General features: G+C 45.2%; 1 protein-coding gene and 1 long non-coding RNA gene across 2 annotated transcripts in view; one reads left to right on the forward strand and one right to left on the reverse strand.

Annotated features, from left to right (window-relative positions):
* The window catches only part of LOC144697569 (uncharacterized), a 721,063-nt gene that overhangs the window by 575,820 nt on the left and 126,076 nt on the right, over positions 1–19,167 (forward strand). The gene's annotated exons all lie outside the window — the stretch shown is intronic.
* LOC144697492 (uncharacterized) overlaps positions 1–19,167 on the reverse strand; it is a 756,645-nt gene that overhangs the window by 567,421 nt on the left and 170,057 nt on the right. The gene's annotated exons all lie outside the window — the stretch shown is intronic.

Here is a 19,167-nt window from a genome sequence, read left to right on the forward strand (position 1 = left end):
CATGACCCAGACCTCTCTGTCGCTTGCCATTTCAACATACCACTCTGCTTTCATGCCCACATGTCTGTCCTTGGCCTGCTGCAATGTTCCAGTGAAGCTCAACACAATCTGGAGGAACAGCAGCTCATCTTCCGACTCGGTACTTTACAGCCTTCCGGACTGAATATTGAGTTCAACAGCTTCATACCATGAACTCTCTCCTCCATCCTCACTCCCTTTCTGATCCCCCTTTTTTCCAATAATTTATATAGATTTTTCTTTTCCCACCTATTTCCATTATTTTTAAATATATTTCCATCCATTGTTTTACCTCTACCTTTTAGCCTATTTTGATCCCTTCCCTTCACCCCACCCCACCCCACCCCCACTAGGGCTATCTGTCCCTTGCTCATCCTGCTTTCTACCCTTAATGTCCTCATTGGCACATGTCTTAGCTAATATCACCACCGTCAACATCTCTTTGTCCTTTTGTCTATGACATCTTTTGGCAATCTCCACCTATCAGCTCTACCTGTCCCCCCCTCCCCCGCCACCCTCCCCACCTCCCCTCCCCCTCCCCTCCCCCCTGCCCTCTCCCCCTCCCCTCCCCCCCAGCACCCCCCTCCCCCCTCCCTCCCCCTCCCCCTCTCCCCTCCCCTCCCCCTCCCCCTCCCCTCCTCCACCCCCCTCCCCCCTCCTCCTCCCCACCCTCCCCCCTCCCCCCCTGCTCCTTCCCCCATCCCCCCTCCCCCCCTCCCCATCCCTCCCTCCTCCTCCCCCCTCCCACCCTCCCCTCCCCTTCCCCCTCCCCCTCCCCCCCGCCCGCCCCCCCTCTCCTCCCACCTCATCCCCCCCTACCCCCCAACCCCCCCCACCCCCCCCCACCCGCCCTCCCCCCCCACCATCCTCCCCCCTCCTATAGAGGCCAGAGTCTTCTGTAGGCCCAGACTGAGTGGCAGGTTCCCTTCCCTGAAGGACATTAGTGAACCAGCTGGATTTTTATGACAATCCAGCAGTTTTCATGGTCACTTTTACCTTGTGCCGGTCCCACAAATTCTCAGATTCATTCAGCTCAATTTCACAGCCTGCCTTTGTGTTTTTGTGGTTTTCTCTCTCCTTTTATTCTGTTTTAAACCAATTTCACAGGGTATGAGAAGGTAAGAACTTGCAATCAAGGAACTCAAACCAAACATCACATCGGGATCTGACAGAATCGCCCAAATTATCGTAACCTGAATACCTTCGGATTTTGAACATGAAAGAAAAAATCACCATTCACAGTGGGGACAAAACCTGGAAATGTGGGGACTGTGGGAATGGATTCAATCGGTCATCCCACCTGCTGATACACCAGCAAGTTCATAAGACCATAAGACATAGGAGCAGAAATTAGGCCATTCAGTCCATCGAGTCTGCTCTGCCATTCAATCATGGCTGATAAGTTTCTCAACCCCATTCTCCCGCCTTCTCCCCATAACCTTTGATCCCCTTACCAATCAAGAACCTATCTATCTCGGTCTTAAGTTCACTCAATGACCTGGCCTCCACAGCCTTCTGTGGCAATGAATTCCAAAGATTCACCACTCTCCGGCTAAAGAAGTTGGATTCCCGGTCAGTGAGTGTAGAGTTATTGAATTCGTAGGAGCAAGTGTTGATTATTCATTGATCAGAAATGTTTAAAAGCTCCATCAGAGACGTGAAAGGACATAAGAGCAGAAATTTGGCCATTCGGCCCATTGAGTCTGCTCTGCTATTCAATCATGGCTGATAAGTTTCTCAACCCCATTCTCCCCGTAACCTTTGATTCCCCTTACCAATCAAGAACCTATCTATCTCGGTCTTAAATACATTCAATGACCTGTCCTCCACAGCCTTCTGTGGCAACGAGTTCCATAGATTCACCACTCTCTGACTAAAGAAGTTTCTCCTCATCTCTGTTCTAAAAGGTCTTTTTACTGTGAGGCTGTGCCCTCGGGTCCTAGTCGCTCCTACAACTGGAAAGATCTTCCCCACGTCCACTCTATCCAGGCCTTTCAGTATTCTGTAAGTTTCAATTAGATTCCCCCCTCATCCTTATAAACTCCATCGAGTATAGACCCAGAGTCCTCAAGTTAAGCCTTTCATTCCTGGGATCGTTCTCGTGAACCTCCTCTGGACCCTCTCCAGGGTCAGAACATCCTTCCTGAGATACGGGGCACAAAATTGCTCACAATATTCTAAATGTGCTCTGACCAGAGCTTTATAAAGCCTCAGCGGCACATCCCTGCTATTATATTCTAGTCCTCTCAAAATAAATGCCAACATTGCATTTGCCTTCCTAACTACCGACTCAACCTGCAAGTTAACCTTATGAGAATCCTGGACTAGGACTCCCAAGTCCCTTTGCACTCCAGATTTCTGAATTCTCTCCCCATTTAGAAAATAGTCTATGCCTCTATTCTTCCTACCAAAGTGCATGACCTCACATTTCCCCACGTTGTATTCCATCTGCCACTTCTTTGCCCATTCTCCTAACCTGTCCAAATCCTTCTGCAGCCTCCCCACCTCCTCAATACTACCTGTCCCGCCACCTATCTTTGTATCATCTGCAAACTTAGCCAGGATGCCCTCAGTTCCTTCATCTAGATCATTAATGTATAAAGTGAAAAGTTGTGGTCCCAACACTGACCCCTGCGGAACTCCACTAGTCACCGGCCGCCATCCTGAGAAGGACCCCCTTATCCCCATTCTCTGCCTCCTGCCAGACAGCCAATCTTCTATCCATGCTAGTACCTTGCCTCTAACACCATGGGCTCTTATTTTACTGAGCAACCTCCTGTGCGGCACCTTGTCAAAGACCTTCTGGAAGTCCAAGTAGATAACATCCATTGGCTCTCCTTTGTCTAACCTACTCATTACCTCCTCAAAGAATTCTAACAGATTTGTCAGGCATGACCTCCCCTTGATGAAACCATGCTGACTTTGCCCTATTTTACCATGCAGTTCCAAGTATTCTGAAATCTCATCCTTAATAATGGACTCTAAAATCTTACCAACGACCGAGGTCAGGCTAATCGGCCTGTAATTTCCCGTCTTTTGCCTCACTCCCTTCTTAAACAGGGGGGTTACATTAGCGATTTTCCAGTTCTCTGGCACCCTCCCTGACTCCAGTGATTCCTGAAAGATCACCACTAACGCCTCCACTATCTCTTCAGCTATCTCCTTCAGAACTCTGGGGTGTAATCCATCTGGTCCAGGTGATTTATCCACTTTCAGACCTTTCAGTTTTCCTAGCACCTTCTCCTTGGTAATGGCCACCATACTCACCTCTGCCCCCAGACTCTCTTGAACTTTGGGGATGTCACTCGTGTTTTCCACTGTGAAGACTGACGCAAAGTACCTATTCAGTTCCTCCGCCATTTCTTTGTTCCCCACTACTACTTCTGCAGCGTAATTTTCCAGTGGCCCAATGTCCACTTTTGCCTCTCTCTTACCCTTTATATATCTAAAAAAACTCTTGCAATCTTCTTTCTATTACTGGCTAGTTTACCCTCATATTTAATCTTCTCCCTCCTTATTTCTTTTTTAGTTGTCCTCTGTTGGTCTTTGTAGGCTTCCCAATCCCCTGGTTTCCTACTGCTCTTCACTGCATTGTATGCTTTCTCTTTAGCATTTATGGTGTCCCTGACTTCCCTTGTCAACCATGGTTACCTCGTCCTCCCTTTAGTATGCTTCTTCTTCCTAGGGATGAATTTTTGCTGTGTCTCCCAAATTACTCCCAGAAACTCCTACCATTGCTGTTCCACTGTCTTTCCTGCAAGGCTCATCTCCCAGTCAATTCTGGCCAGCTCCTCCCTCATACCTCTATAGTTGCCTTTATTCAACTGTAATACCGTTACATCTGATTCCAGCTTTTTCCTCTCAAATTGCAGGGTAAATTCTATCATAATATGGTCACTTCCTCCTAAGGGTTCCTTCACCTTAAGCTCCCTTATCAAATCTGCCTCATTACACATCACTAAATCTAGAATTACCTGTTCCCTAGTGGGCTCCACCACAAGCTGCTCCAAAAAGCCATCTCGTAGACATTCCACAAATTCCTTTTCTTGGGATCCACTACCAACCTGATTTTCCCAGTCTACCTGCATATTGAAATCCCCTATGATTACTGTAACCTTGCCTTTCTTACATACCTTTTCTATCTCCTGGTGTATCTTGTGTCCCACATCCTGACTACTGTTCAGAGGCCTGTACATAACTCCCATTATGGTTTTTTTACCTTTGCGGTTCCTCAACTTGACCCACACAGATTCTACATCATCTGACCCTACATCATTTCTTGCTATCGATTTAATTTCATTTCTTACTAACAAAGCAACCCCACCCCCTCTTCCAACCTGCCTATCTTTTCGATAGGATGGATATCCTTGGATATTTAGCTCCCAGTCCTGATCCCCTTTGCATCCATGTCTCCGTGATGCCCACCACATCATACCTGCCAATTTCAATCTGCGCCACAAGCTCATTTACCTTATTTCGTATACTGCGTGCATTCAGATACAACACCTTCATTCCTGTATTTCCCATCCCCTTTCTCATTGTCGTCCCTTTAACTGATGTGCTTGAAGTTAGATTCCTAGCCCTTTCCAAACACTCTATCCTATTTTGTGTTCTGGAGACTTTAGTAGCCTCTCCTGGGCTCTCCTTTCTTTTCAGTTTTTTCATAGTTTTCCATGAAGTTGAATCCACCCCCCCACATGCTAACCTGCTACTTTGTTTCCCATTAGTCATACTTCTTGGAGTTTTACCCTTCCCCCCACTTTCTAGTTTAAAGTCTTGTTCACCACCCTATTTACCCTTTTCACTAGAACATTGGTCCCAGATCGGTTCAGGTGGAGACTGTCCCAACGGTACAGATCCCTCCTGTTCCAATACAGATACCTGTGCCCCACGAAATGGAACCCCTCTTGCCCGCACCACTCCTTTAGCCATGTGTTTACTTCCCTTATTCTCACGTCCCTATGCCAATTTGCACGTGGCTTGGGTAGTAATCCGAAGATTATAACCCTTGAGGACCTGTTCTTTAATTTAGTTCCTAGTTGCTGATAATCCCCAAACAGGCCCTTTTTCCTAGTCTTACCCATGTTATCTGTCCCGATGTGGACCACAACAACTGGATCCTCCCCCTCCCTCTCCAATATCTTTTCAAGCTGGTCAGAGATGTCCCTCACCCTGGCACCGGTCAGGCAATATACCATGTGGGACTCTCGATGAGATACCTTTTAAATGCCCAGACTGCGGGAAATGCTATAAATGTTTCTGGAACATGATATCCCATCAACGTGTTCACACGGACGAGAGACCATTCAAGTGCTCCCGCTGTGGGACTGGGTTCAGGCGACCATCTGAACTCACTGTACACCAGTGAGTTCAAACTATGGAGAGACCATTTACCTGCTCCTTGTGTGGGAAGGGATTCACTCAATTGTCCCATGTGCTGAGAAATGAGAGAGCCCACATTGGGGAGAGACCTTATAAATGCCCAGACTATGGGATATGCTATAAAAGTTCCGGGGAACTAATGTCCCATCAACGTGTTCACACTGACAAGAGACCATTCAGGTGCTCTCACTGTGGGGCTGGGTTCATGCTATCAGCAGAATTCACTGCACACCAGCGAATTCACACTGGGGAATGGCCGTTCACCTGCTCCGAGTGTGGGAAGAGATTCACTCGGTCATCCCACCTGCAGAATTACCAGCGAGTTCATGTGGGGAGAAGCAGTTCACCTGCTCTAAGTGTGGGAACAGATTCACAACCTCATCCCAGCTGCTGAGCCATCAGTGAGTTCACAAGTAACTACAATGATTGGATATTGCTGTTAATCTTATCCAGGATTGAACATTGTTCACGGTGGTCTGTTTCTGCTGATGTTAGTTAACTCCAGAACAGTTTTTTGTTTTTATCTCTTAGTTAAATCCAGCCCTGTCATTCGAGTTAATATTCTGGATAAAAATCAAATAAATCAGCCTTGTGTTAAACACACAGTGTGTTGAGTCTTTTCAACATCTCAAACACAAGTTATTTCCTTTGAAGGACTCCCCCTCTCCTTCAAACCTGCCATCATCACTCACTCCTCAATAAAAACAACTTTTCACCCCAGTTCCCTTGCAAACTATCTCCCCATCTCTCTCCACCCTTTCCTCTCCAAAATCCTTGTCACCTCCCAAATCCATCCCCACCTTTCCTGGAACTCCATGTTTCAATCTGTGCAATAAGATTTCTGTCCCTGCCACAGTATCGAAACAGCTCTTATCGAAGTCAAAGATTACATCCTCTGTGAATGTGACAAAGGTAAACTCTCCCTCACAGTCCTTCTTGGCCTGTCCACAGTCCTTGACACCATTGACCAAACCATCCTCCTCCAATGCCTCTCCTGGTGTCCAGCTGGATGGGACTACATGCTCCTGATTCCTTTCTTATCAATCTCATTGTAGCCAGAGAATTTCCTGCAGGAGCTGTCATTATTTCAGTTACATTTTCACAGACTCACTCACTCGGTAAGTGATCAGGTGTCACTGAACTTTGACACACAGTTGTTTCATTATCACTCTCACAGTGACTGTATCTTATGGACCAAGTCCTTTTTACAGCAGCCCTTCTGGATAAGATCAACAGAGAAGAGTGAAGACATTATAGCCACTACACAAGCTCATACAGTAAAAATGTCTGCTAATTTCCATTAAAATATAAAGCACAGCAGAACAACTGTGTGTTAATCTGTGGCAAACTTATCGAAACAGATTCAATAAAGCCCTGGCCAACATATCCATTATTGCAGGATGCTGATGGTAGGAGATGGACCTTGTCTTTCTTATTTTGCAATTCCAATGCGAGCAGAAACTCACCCTCACTTATACAGACTCATTCAGTAAGCCATCAGGTCTCATTAAACTATGACACAATCATATTCCATTGACTCTCACAAAGACTGTTTCTTGCAGACCATGTCACTCTACACACATCAGTCCCTTGCCACAAGATTGACAGAGAAGACTTACTGTTATTGCCCACACCACAAGATCACAGTTCCACAAACATCTGGAACTTCCTGTTAGAATGTAAAACTGGGAGAACAATGGCGCGTTGGCCTGTTACAGACATATTGATAGAGATTGACTGTCAGAATTAACCAACAATTTTTAGCACATCACAGATTTGGTTTAGCGCTGAAGGAGGCTGTTTGACCCATCGTGTCTGCACTGGCTCTCTGAATGAGCAACTCACCCAGTTCTATTCTCCTGCCTTTTCCCTCTGACCCTGTACATTCTTCCTTTTCAGACAACAGCCTAACTCCCTCCAGAATGCTTCAGCTGGACTTGCCTCCACCACGCTCCCACACAAAGTATTTCAGACCATAACCAGATACTGCATGAAAGGTTTTTCTTCATATAATTGTTGATTCTTTTACTGATCACTTTAAAACTGCCCTCCTGTTCTTAATCCTTTGATGAGTGGGAACAGTTTCTCCTTATCTACTTTATCTGGCCCTCACTTGATTTTGAATATCTCTATCAAATCTCCTCTAACCTTCTTTTCTCTAATGAAAACAGTCCTAATTTCTCCAATTTATCTTCCGAAACGCTGTTATTCCTCCCAGGAGCCAGGCTTGTGAATATTTGGGGCTGAATTACCCAGTGGGAGTGGCTGGAGCGGCTGTTCCTCCAGCCAATCAGAGTGAATGAGGGGCGGGGCTGAGCCCAGTTCTCCCTCATTGGCTGAAATTCTGCATCATTCTGAAAGCTGATTTGTCTCAAACTCCAGGAGAAAACTGGACCTTTCTGTTTGTGACTTTAAACAGATGAAACCCTGTGGGTGTGGAGCAGACATTTCAATATTTGCTAGTGAAATGTGGGAACATATTAAAACGATGTACAAACAATTCAAGGAATGACGAAGCAGACAGGGAAAGTCACCATTAGAACAAGGCTGTGAAGAAGAGTCATACGGACTTGAAACGTTAACTCTGTCTTTCTCTCCACAGATGCTGTCAGACCTGCTGAGTTTTTCCAGCATTTTTTGTTTTTGTTTCAGATTTCCAGCATCCGCAGTTTTTTGCCTTTATCTTAGAACAAGGGGGGTCCCTGGTTTCAATAAATGAACTGGAAGATGGGTTAGGACAGGTTAGGGAGAAGGTTAGTACTGTCATCATTCAGAACATCACATGGAAGCCAGACCAGGCATAGGAACATAGGAACAGGAAAAGGCCATTCAGCCCGTCCAGCCTGCTCCACCATTCAATACGATCATGGCTGATCAAACACTTCAATACCTTTTACCCACACTATCCCCATAACCCTTTACATTATTGTTAATTAGAAATCTCAACCTCTACCTTAAACACACTCAATGATTGAGCTTCCACGGCCCTCTGGGGTAGAGAGTTCCAAAGATTCACAACCCTCTGAGTAAAGAAATTTCTCCTCACCTTGGCCCTAAGTAGCTTCCCCCTTATTTTGAAATTTTGTCCCCTGGTTCTCGACTCCCCAACCAGGGGAAACATCTGACCTGCATCAACCCTGTCTATTTTCTTTAAGTATTTTGTAGGTTTCAATGAGATCGCCTTTCATGCTTCGAAACTCTGGAGAATACAGGCTCAGTTTGCCCAATCTCTCTTCATAAGACAGCCCCGCCATCCCCGGAACAAGCCTGGTGAACCTTCGTTGCACTCCCTCTAATAATATCCTTCTGAGGTAAGGGGACCAAAACTGCACACAGTACTCCAGGTGCGGTCTAACCAAGCTTCTATACAATTGAAACAATACTTCACTACCCCTGTACTCAAATCCTCTTGTGATAAAGGCTATCATTCCATTCGCCTTCCTAATAACTTGCTGCACCTGCATGCTAGCCTTCAGTGACTTATTGGCAAGGACACCAAGGTCCCTTTGTACATCTAGACTTTCTAATCTCTTCATTTAGGAAATACTCTGCACACCTGTTCCTTCTACCAAAGTAGAATATTTCTACATTATATTCCATTTGCCATGATCTTGCCCACTCACTAAGTCTGTCCAAATCCTCCTGTAGCTGCTTTACATCTTCCTCCCAACACACATTCCAGCCTAGCTTTGAATCGTCCATGAACTTGGAAGTATTACATTTGGTCCCAACATCCAAATCATTAATATATATTGTGACCATCTGGGACCTAAGTACTGATCCTTGCGGTACTCCACAAGTCACAGCCTACCCGTTTATTCATACTCTGTTTTATGCCTGTTCACCAATCCTTAATTCATGCCAGTACATTGCCTCCTATCACATGTGCATTTATTTTGTTAATCAACCTCCTGTCGGTGATCTTATAAAGAGCCTTCTGAAAATCAAGGATATTACGTCCATCGACTCTCCTTTATCAATTTTGTTAGCAGCTTCCTCAAAAATCTCCAACAAGTTCATCAAACATGATTTCCCATTCACAAATCCATGCTGACCATGCCCAATCAGATCATGATTATCCCAGTATCCATTTATCACATCCTTTATAATAGATTCCAGCATTTTCTCTACTGCTGATGTAAGGCTAACAGGTCTGTAGTTCTGTTTTCTCTCTCTCTCCTTTCTTTAATAGTGAGGTGACATTTGCTACCTTCTAATCTTCAGGTACCATTCCAGAATCTATAGGATTTTGGAAAGTGATCACCAATGCATCCACTATCTCTATGGCCACCTCTTTCAACACTCCGGGATGCAGAATATCAGGTCCCGCTGACTTATCAACTTTCAGTCCCATACTTACTTATACTAATTTCCTTCAACTCCTTATTCTCCCTGGTCCCTTGGATCTCTAAATTTGGGAAATTTCCTGTATCTTCCTCAGTGAAGACAGACACAAATTTATCATTTGGTTTCTCTGCCATTTCTCTATTCTCCATCATGAATTCTCCTGACTCTGCATACAATGGACCCATATTTGCCTAATCCAAACATATAGAAGCTTTTAGAGTCTGTTTTTATCTTTTTCTAGATTGCATTCATTTGCTACTTTCCCTTTCTTTACCAATTTCCTTTGCTGTATTCTTAAACAACCTCTCAATCCTCAGGTTTACAAGTACTTCTTGCAACTTTATAAGCCTTTTATTTAAATCTCATACAATCCTTAACTTCCTTTGTCAGCCATGGTTGACTGACCTTTTGTGGGTTTTGCACCTTGAAGGAGCGTGTATGTGCTGTAAACTATTTAATTATTCTTTGACGACTATACATTACCTATGTACCTTTTAATGTATTTTTCCATTCTATGTCAGCCAATTTGTCCCTCATGCTTTCATGATTTCCTTCACTCAACTTGAACACCCTTGCTTCAGAGTGAACGACCTCATTTTCAAATATAATATAAAATACTGCAATGTAGTATTCACTCATCCTGAAAGGTTCTTTAAGAACAAGATTATTAATTAGTCCTATTTCATTACATAATGCGAGATCTAAAAGAGCATGTCCTCTAGTTGGCTCCTCAACATATTGCTCTTGAAAACCATCCCCAGCACATTCCAGAAACTCGTCTTCCACCCCATTAGTGCTCAATTGGTTTACCCAGTCTATATGCAGATTGAAGTCACCCATGATTTCTGTATTGCCTATGCTACATGCTTCTCTCATCTCCTGATTGATACATTACCATTACTATTTGGTGGCCTATAAACAACTCCAACCAATGTCTCTGCTGCCCTTTGCTGTTTCTTAGCTCCACCCAGATTCCACACGTTGTTCTTCTGAACTGAGATCCTCCCTTACTAGTGCACTGATCTCATTCCTTATTAGCACAATTCCACCTCCTTTCCCTTCTTGCCTGTCCTTCCTAAATGTCGAATATCCTTGAATATTCAGTTCCCAGTCCTGGTCACCATGCAGCCATGCTTCCATAATGGCAATAATACCATACCCATTTACCTCTCTTTGTGCCTTTAGATCATCTACCTTATTGCGAATGCTGCACGCATTCAGGTAGAGCGCCCTTAACTTTGTCTTTTTGACATAATTCTGCATTCGAAGCATACTCAATACTCTGCTTTGTTTCTCCTGCCTTCTCGTCTCATTACTACTTCCTGTTTACAATTTTACTTCCTTCTAATTGATTAGACTTAGAGTAAGTAGAATAAATTACTAGAAACGTACCTTTACTACACTTCTGCTAACTTCACTTGCTTTGGTTTACTTAAGTACTCAATTTCACTTTGACTTGATTTAAATTTAACTCTCTTTTGCCACTGTTCCTTACTGAAATCCAAGTAACTACTTCTTAATAAATGAAACGTTTTTTATAATTTTAAGCTATTTAAACACACTCCCTCATAGCAGCTTCTCACCAACCAATGGACTTACAGTTTCCCTCTGATGTCACTCTTGGATTGTTTTCAAACTCAGCCCACTGCCCGAGTAGAGGTGTCCCTCGCAGGTCGGCCTGTCTCCGCTCCTGGTAGGTGAGACAAGTTGCGAAGGACCAGAAGGGAAGGATTACCTTTGTCACAGCCGCAAATGATGTCATTTGTGGCTTTGATAGGAACTGTTTTGGAATTGTGGTGGGGCAGAAACCTGATTGGCGGGATTCAAATCTGGAGTTCTGTGAAAGATGGACACGGATTTGGGAGATTACAAAACGTTTAAGGCTTGTTGAAAGGAAAATGAGGCTGGAGATGGGGCGACAGCATGCAAAGATGGAGGAGTGAAGAGTTTGTTTTTATTTAAGGACAGTTGTAATAGTGGAAGATTTAAAGGAGAGAGGGACAGTACCTGAAAAGAGAACCATTGACAATGTCAGCAAGCATGGGGAAGTTCAGTGGTCTGTAGTTTTGTAGGTATAGAGTCGAGGGAGCAGGTGGTGCACACAGAGAGCTTTGAGAGAATATGAGAGGAGATGGGGAGAAACATGTGAGTTCAGGGCTCCGACAAGGGGGAATCTTTAGAGACAATTTGCCCGTTGGGCTAGTGGAAGTGAGGGAAGCAGCAGATGCAGCTGATCGGGTTGTCTTAATCTTAGTGACAAACAAGCACCATGAGCTCCTCACACATGTTTGAGGTGAGGATAGAGGAGACAGGGAAGAGGGAGAGCTCTTCAAAAGGAAGAAACTTGTGGTAGCGATCTTAAAAAGACTCAACACACTGTGTTTAACATAAAGCTTATTTATTTGAATTTTATACAGAATCTGTAACTGGGCTGGAGTTTATTAACATCAGAAGAAACACACTCCAATGAATATGCTTCAGACAAGAATATCATTAGGAACTAAATCCAAGCCGAGCAGTTACTTGTGAACTCGCTGGTGTCTCAGCAGGTGGGATGATCGAATGAATCCCTTCCCACACTCGCAGCAGGTAAACGGCCTCTCTCCAGTGTGAACTCGCTGGTGTCTCAGCAGGCTGGATGACTGAGTGAATCCCTTCCCACAATCGGAGCAGATGAACAGCCTCTCCCCAATGTGATTTCGCTGGTGTGACAGCAGATGGGATGACTGAGTGAATCCCTTCCCACAGTCGGAGCAGGTAAATGGCCTCTCTCCAGTGTTAACTCTCTGGTGACCCAGTAGGGTAGTTGAAACAGAAAAACCCTTTCCACACGTGGAGCAGGTGAATGGCCTCTCCCCAGTGTGAACTCGCTGGTGTCTCAGCTGATGGGATGACTGAGTGAATCCCTTCCCACACTCGGAGCAGGTGAATGGCCTCTCCCCAGTGTGAAATCGCATATGTTTAAGTAGGGTAGATGAATCAGCAAATCCCTTTTTACACACAGTGCAGGTAAACGGCCTCTCCCCTGTGTGAACTCGCTGGTGAGTCAGCAGCGTGGACAACTGAGTGAATCCCTTCCCACACTCGGAGCAGGTGAATGGCCTCTCCTCAGTGTGAATGGACTGGTGTCTCTGTAGGGTGGATGAATCAGATAATCCCTTCTCCCAGACTGAACATGTAAAAGGCCTCTCTCCAGTGTGAGAACGCCAATGAATTTCCAGCTGGGGTGGGTAATTGAACCTCTTTCCACAGTCCCCACATTTCCATGGATTCTCTCCAGTGTGACTGTGCTTGTGTTTCGAGAGGTCAGATGATCGGCTGAAGCCTCGTCCACATAAAGAGCACGCGTACGGTTTCTCCCCACCGTGAATGGTGCTTTTAACTTCCATATTTAAAATCTGATGATATTTGAGTTACGATAAATTGGGCGACACCCTCAAATCCTGATGTGATGTTGTGTTTGAGATTCTGGACTGCAAACCTTGTGAAAATAGTTTAAAACAAACAAAGGTGAGTGAGAGAGAACCCACAAAAACACAAAGGCTGAATGAATCCGGTAATTTGTGGGGCCAGCAATAGGAACAAGTGCCCATGAAAGCTGCTGATTGCTGTTAAAACACAATTGGTCACTAATGTCCAGGGAAGGAAACCTGCCAAGTGGGCTGGACCTATATAAAACTCCAGAAACTGTGAGAGGAAAGAGGGAGGGAGATGGGAGAACCAGGGGCAGAAGGAGAGCGATTGGATATATCTCAACCTCTGCCAGCTCTTTGACAAAATCTCAAAAACCCTCCCCCTCCACACATCGAAGGACCAGGGTAGCAGGTGTATGTGAACACCATCACCTCCAAGTTCCCCTCCAAGTCACATACAGTCCTGACTTGTCTGACATCCAGTACTGGATGAACAGAAATTTCCCCCATTCAAATATTGGGAAGAGTGAAGCCATTGTCTTCAGTCCCCACTACAAGCTCCACTCCCTAGCCATCAATGCCATCTCTACTGCAACTTTGAGGCTGAACTAGACTGTTCACAATCTTGGTGTCACACTTCACCCCAAGCTGAGCTTCTGACTACATATCACTAAGATCACCTCTTTCCACTTCAGTAACTTTGTCTAAATCCACTCCTGCCTCAGCTCATCTGCTGCTGAAACTCATCCATTTCTTTGTTCCCTCTAAACTGAACTATTTTGATCTACCCACGTAAAGATGGAGTCATTCAAAACACTGCATACCGTGTCTTTACTTGCACTAAATCTCGTTCATCCAACAACCCTGTGCTCACTGAGTTAAATAGGCTGCTGGTTAAGCAGAACCTCAATGTTCAAATTCTCATCCTTGTTCTGAAATCCTTCAGTGTCCACGCTCCTCACTATCTCTATAATATCCTCCAACCTACATCCCTCCCAGATATTTGGGCTAATCTAATTCTGGCCTATTGAGCATTCCTGATTTAATTGACCCACCATTGGTGACCGTGCCTTCAGATGTCCAAGCCATAAACTCTGGAATTCCGTCCTTTCACCTTTCTGAGTCTCTCTCATTCTTTAAGAATCTTCTTATAACCTACTTCATGACCAAGCTTTTGATAATCTGCCCTGATGTCTCCTTATGTGCCTCAATATTAAATACTGCACAATAATATTCCTGTGAACTACATTGGAAGGTTTTATTTTACCCAGGGTGCTAAATAAATACAGGTTGTTGTTAATTTGGACAGAAATCATTACTGAGTGAAAATCCTTTAACACCTTACCAAACAGCATCGTGGGAGCATCTCACCACAGTGACTGCAGCGGTTCAGGAATAAGGTCCACCAACACCTGATCAACACACAACTGGGATAAAGGCAAAATACTGCGGATGATGGAAATCTGAAACAAAAACAAAAAATGCTGGAAAAACTCAGCAGGTCTGGCAGCATCTGTGAAGAGAAAGACTGAGTTAACGTTTCGAGTCTGTATGACTCTTCAGAGTTGGTGGGGGATGGAGGTGTAGAGGGATTGGATGGTCTGAGGGCTCTCCGCTTCTTCCTTGAACAGAGGCCCAAACAACCCCCCATCCACCACTACTCTCCTCCGTCTGGCTGAACTAGTTCTCTAATTCAACAATTTCTCCTTAAACTTGGCTCACTTCCTCCAAATAAAAGATATGGCTACGGGTAGCTGCATGGGCCCCAGTTATGCTTGTCCCTATGGGGTATGTGGAACATTCCTTGTTCCAGTCCTACTCAGGCCCACTCCCACAACTCTTTTTTTTGGTAGATCGATGACAGTTTTGGTGCTGCTTCATGCTCTTGTCCGGACCTGGAAATTTTTTTTATCAATTTTGCTTCCAATTTCCACCCCTCCATCACTTTCACATGGTCCATCGTCAACACTTCCCTTCCTTTCCTTGACTTCTCTGTCTCAATTTCTGGTGATAGGCTGTTCACCAATATTCATTACAAGCCCACCGACTTCCACATCTACCTTAATTACAGCTCCTCACACCCTGCTTCCTGTAAGGACTCCATCCATTTCTCTAAGTTCCTTTGCCTCCGTCATATCTGATCCAATGATGCCACTTTCCAAAACAGTTCCTCTGATATGTCATCCTTCTTTAACCGAGTTTTCCCACTCAGGGTGGTTGACAGGACCCACAACTGTGTCTGACCCATTTCTCACGCCTCTGCCCTCACGCCTTCCTTTCCCATCAGAACCATGATAGGGTCCTCCTTGTCCTCACTTTTCACCCCACCAGCCTCCGTATTCAAAGGACCACTCTCCGCCAACTCCAGCACGATGCCACCACCAAACACCTTCCCTTCACCCCTCCTGTCAGCATTCCACAGGGACTGTTCCCTCCGGGAGACCCTGGTCCACTCCTCCATCACCCCCTACACCTCAACCCCCCTCCCACGGCACCTTCCCATGCAACCGCAGAAGGTGCAACACCTGCCCCTTTACTTGCCCCCTCCTCACTGTCCAAGGGCCCAAACACTCCTTTCAAGTGAAGCAGCACTTCACTTGCACTTCCCTCAGTTTAGTCTACTGCATTCGCTGCTCCCAATGCGGTTTCCTCTACATTGGAGAGACCAAACGCAGACTGGGTGACCACTTTGCAGAACACCTTCAGTCTGTCCACAAGCATGACCCAGACCTCCCTGTCGCTTGCCATTTTAACATTCCACCCTGCTCTCATGCCCACATGTCCGTCCTTGGCCTGCTGCAATGTTCCAGTGAAGCTCAACACAAACTGGAGGAACAGCACCTCATCTTCCGACTAGGCAATTTACAGCCTTCCAGACTTAATATTGAGTTCAACAACTTCAGATCATGAACTCACTCCTCCCTCCCCACCCATTTTTGATCCACCTTTTTTCTATATTCATTTTTATTTTTCAATTTAATTTTTTCCCCATTTATTTACATTGTTATTATTTTTTTAATTTACTTCAATTTTTATTCGTTATTTTATCCCTAGCTTTCAGCCTATTTTCGATCTTTTTTCACACTACCATCCCCTCCCCCCCACCATCCCACCCCCACTCGGACCATCTGTCACTTTGCAGAGTGCTTACCCTAGTCCAGCCATTATTATATTCTACATTCCACTCTTAATGTCACCATTAGCACCTCCTTTAGCCAGTGCCACCGCTGTTAACAACCCTTTGACCTTTTGTTTATGACATCTTTGCAATCTCTCCCTTACCTCCACCTATCACTGGCCTTCTATCTAGTTTCACCTGTTCCACCCACCACCCCTCCCCTTAAACAGTACATATTTCACCACATTTCTACTTCCCTTTAGCTCTGAAGACTCATAGGGACTCGAAACTTTAACTCTGCCTTTCTCTCCACAGATGCTGTCAGACCTGCTGAGTTTTTCAAGCATTTTTTGCATTTTTAACAGACAGCTGGGGGTTGCCAATATCTGCAGGTCTTGTTAGTGACACCCAAATACCAAGAATGGAGTTAACAAAAAATCTCCGATACAAATGCACTACAGAAATACTTGATACTAAAACAATACTCTTAAATTGAATGGATAGTGTCCGTTTAGCAAACTGATCTCACCCAGAGTCTATCTCCCTTGACAGTCTCACATTGGAAATTGCTGAGCCCGACTGGGTTCCAAAGTCCTCGGGGTTAAACCCAGCAGCTTCTACTTCAATTCCACTCCAGCTCAAAACTGATGCAACAAAGAGGACCCCCATTCAACACCCACCCTAATTCAAAGCGGCTCCTAATTGGGCTCAATTCAAAACACAAAATGCTGGAAAAACTCAGCAGGTCTGACAGCATCTGTGGAGACTGAAACAGAGTTAACGTTTCGAGTCTGTATGACCCTTCTTCAGAGCTCTGTTTGTTCAGAGCCCCATTCAAAAGAGCCGCAGGACAGCGAGACAGAGCTTAGAAACACTCGCCCACACGAAGGGTCATACAAACTCGAAACATTATCTCTGTTTCTCTCTCCACAGATCTTGTCAGACCTGGTAAGTGAATCCTGCTTTTTTCTGTTTTGATTTCAGATTCCCAGCATCTGCAGTATTTTGATTTTATCCTAATTGTTCTGTCTGAGTTTCGAGACTCGGTTCTATAAAACAATAAAACGAAAGCAAAACTCTGCAATGTTGGATCTGAAATTAAAATGTAAAATGCTTTAAATATCCAGCAGGTTAGGCAGAAAAAAATGATTAAGAAACCGAGCAAGGGGCTCAGGTCACTGACCTGCCTTCAGACTGAACGAAAACTCCCAGTGAAAGCCGTTAACGAATGGCGGCCAATATTCCCACAATGTTCTGTGCCCCAGAAACCGCTCGATTTAAAAGTTGTCTATTTTTCTAATCCAAGGTCGCTCGTTGTAATCTGCAGGTGGCACCAATGGCGCAGTGAGAGCCAGGGAGGTGAAGAACTGCAGCAAAATACAGGAAGACAAACAGATTTGCAGACTACACAGATAAACAGAAAATGGATAAAAAGAATTGTCCCGCATCCAGAATCACCGGAACATGCAGACTGGAACTGGGAGTGGGAGAAGCAGGAAGAATGAGGAGAAACAAAATAATCCAACACTCACAGTAACCTCCAAACCACCTCCATTCCCGGGATAGTGAGACAGAGTTTAGAAACACTTACCAAAACGATTCCAGTGAAACTTCCACGAGGAAAAGGGGGAGCAGTGACTGTGCCTGCTCTGATATAGCCCCAGACCTGTCACTCAAACCCCCCTAACTCTGCCCAGTTCACAGCTCAACCTACCAGCTTGCAGCTTCCTGCACCTTGATCCCGCCCTGCCCAGGTGTGGGACAGTCCAAGGTGAGTCCTTTGTGTCACCAGGAGAGCGGGGGAGGGGTAATCTCCTGCCCTGTGCTGTGTCCCAAATGGATTCTTCCTCCCCTCCCCCAGGGCCCACTAAACACTGCATGCAGTGATGGACGTTCGGGAACCTCAATGACCTGTGCGGGTACATTATGCTGCACCCTCCCTCGATTCACTGTGTGAACCAGTTGATTTCCTTTTTTTGCTACTGCTTCGCATAAACATCATCTTTCATACAAATCTTGCTTTAGATTTGTTTAATCTTGGTTAATTGCGGGGCTATGGGGCAAAGGCAGGGCCGTGGCATGAGGTAAATTGCTCCTTCAGTGGGCCAACACAGACAGGACGGGCCGAATGGCCTCCTTCTGTGCTGCGATAATTCTATGAATCTCTGATGTGTCTTTATCCCGCTGCTCCATTCCCAGTGATTTCGATCTTCTGGGGCACTTTACAGCCTTAAGGAATCAAAACTGAGATCAACAATTTTCTATCGTTATCTCTGCCCTCATTTTGTTTCTTGTTTCTTTGTGTCTTTGTTCCCTCTCTCATTTCGCTTTTTATTTTCTTTACATTCAGACGGTTGCGAAAGTGCCACCCACACCTCATCTAGGCACATCTTTTGTGTTTTAACTTGTCCCATTCCCACTCCCTTTGACCTTGCGTCATGAAACCTTTTGTCAGTTAATCTCTCCCGCCCTGCAGCCTTTTAGAGACCTATCCTTTTGTTCTTCCCCCACACTTTCTCCCTCTTCTCCCCCTTCCCCCGCTCTTCTCCCCCATTTCCCCACACTTCACCCTTTTCCCCCCTCTTTCCCTCCCTCTTCCCTCCCTCTCCCCTCCCAAAGCTGATTTATTTGACCCACATCACAACGTGAAATTCCCACCATTATGTGGGCGGCCTTTTTGTTTCCTGTCACTCAGTCAACTTCGTACCCATGCTGCCTCCGCCCCGTGGGCTTTAACTTTGCTGACAAGCCTGTTACATGGCACCTTATCAAATCCCTTTTAGAAGTTAAAACAAAAACAGAATTATCTGGAAAAACTCAGCAGGTCTGGCAGCATCGGCGGAGAAGAAAAGTTGTCGTTTCGAGTCCTCATGACCCTTCAACAGAAAT

The sequence above is a fragment of the Cetorhinus maximus genome, chromosome 23 (genome assembly GCF_964194155.1).
Source record: "Cetorhinus maximus chromosome 23, sCetMax3.hap1.1, whole genome shotgun sequence".
Lineage (NCBI taxonomy): Eukaryota > Metazoa > Chordata > Chondrichthyes > Lamniformes > Cetorhinidae > Cetorhinus > Cetorhinus maximus.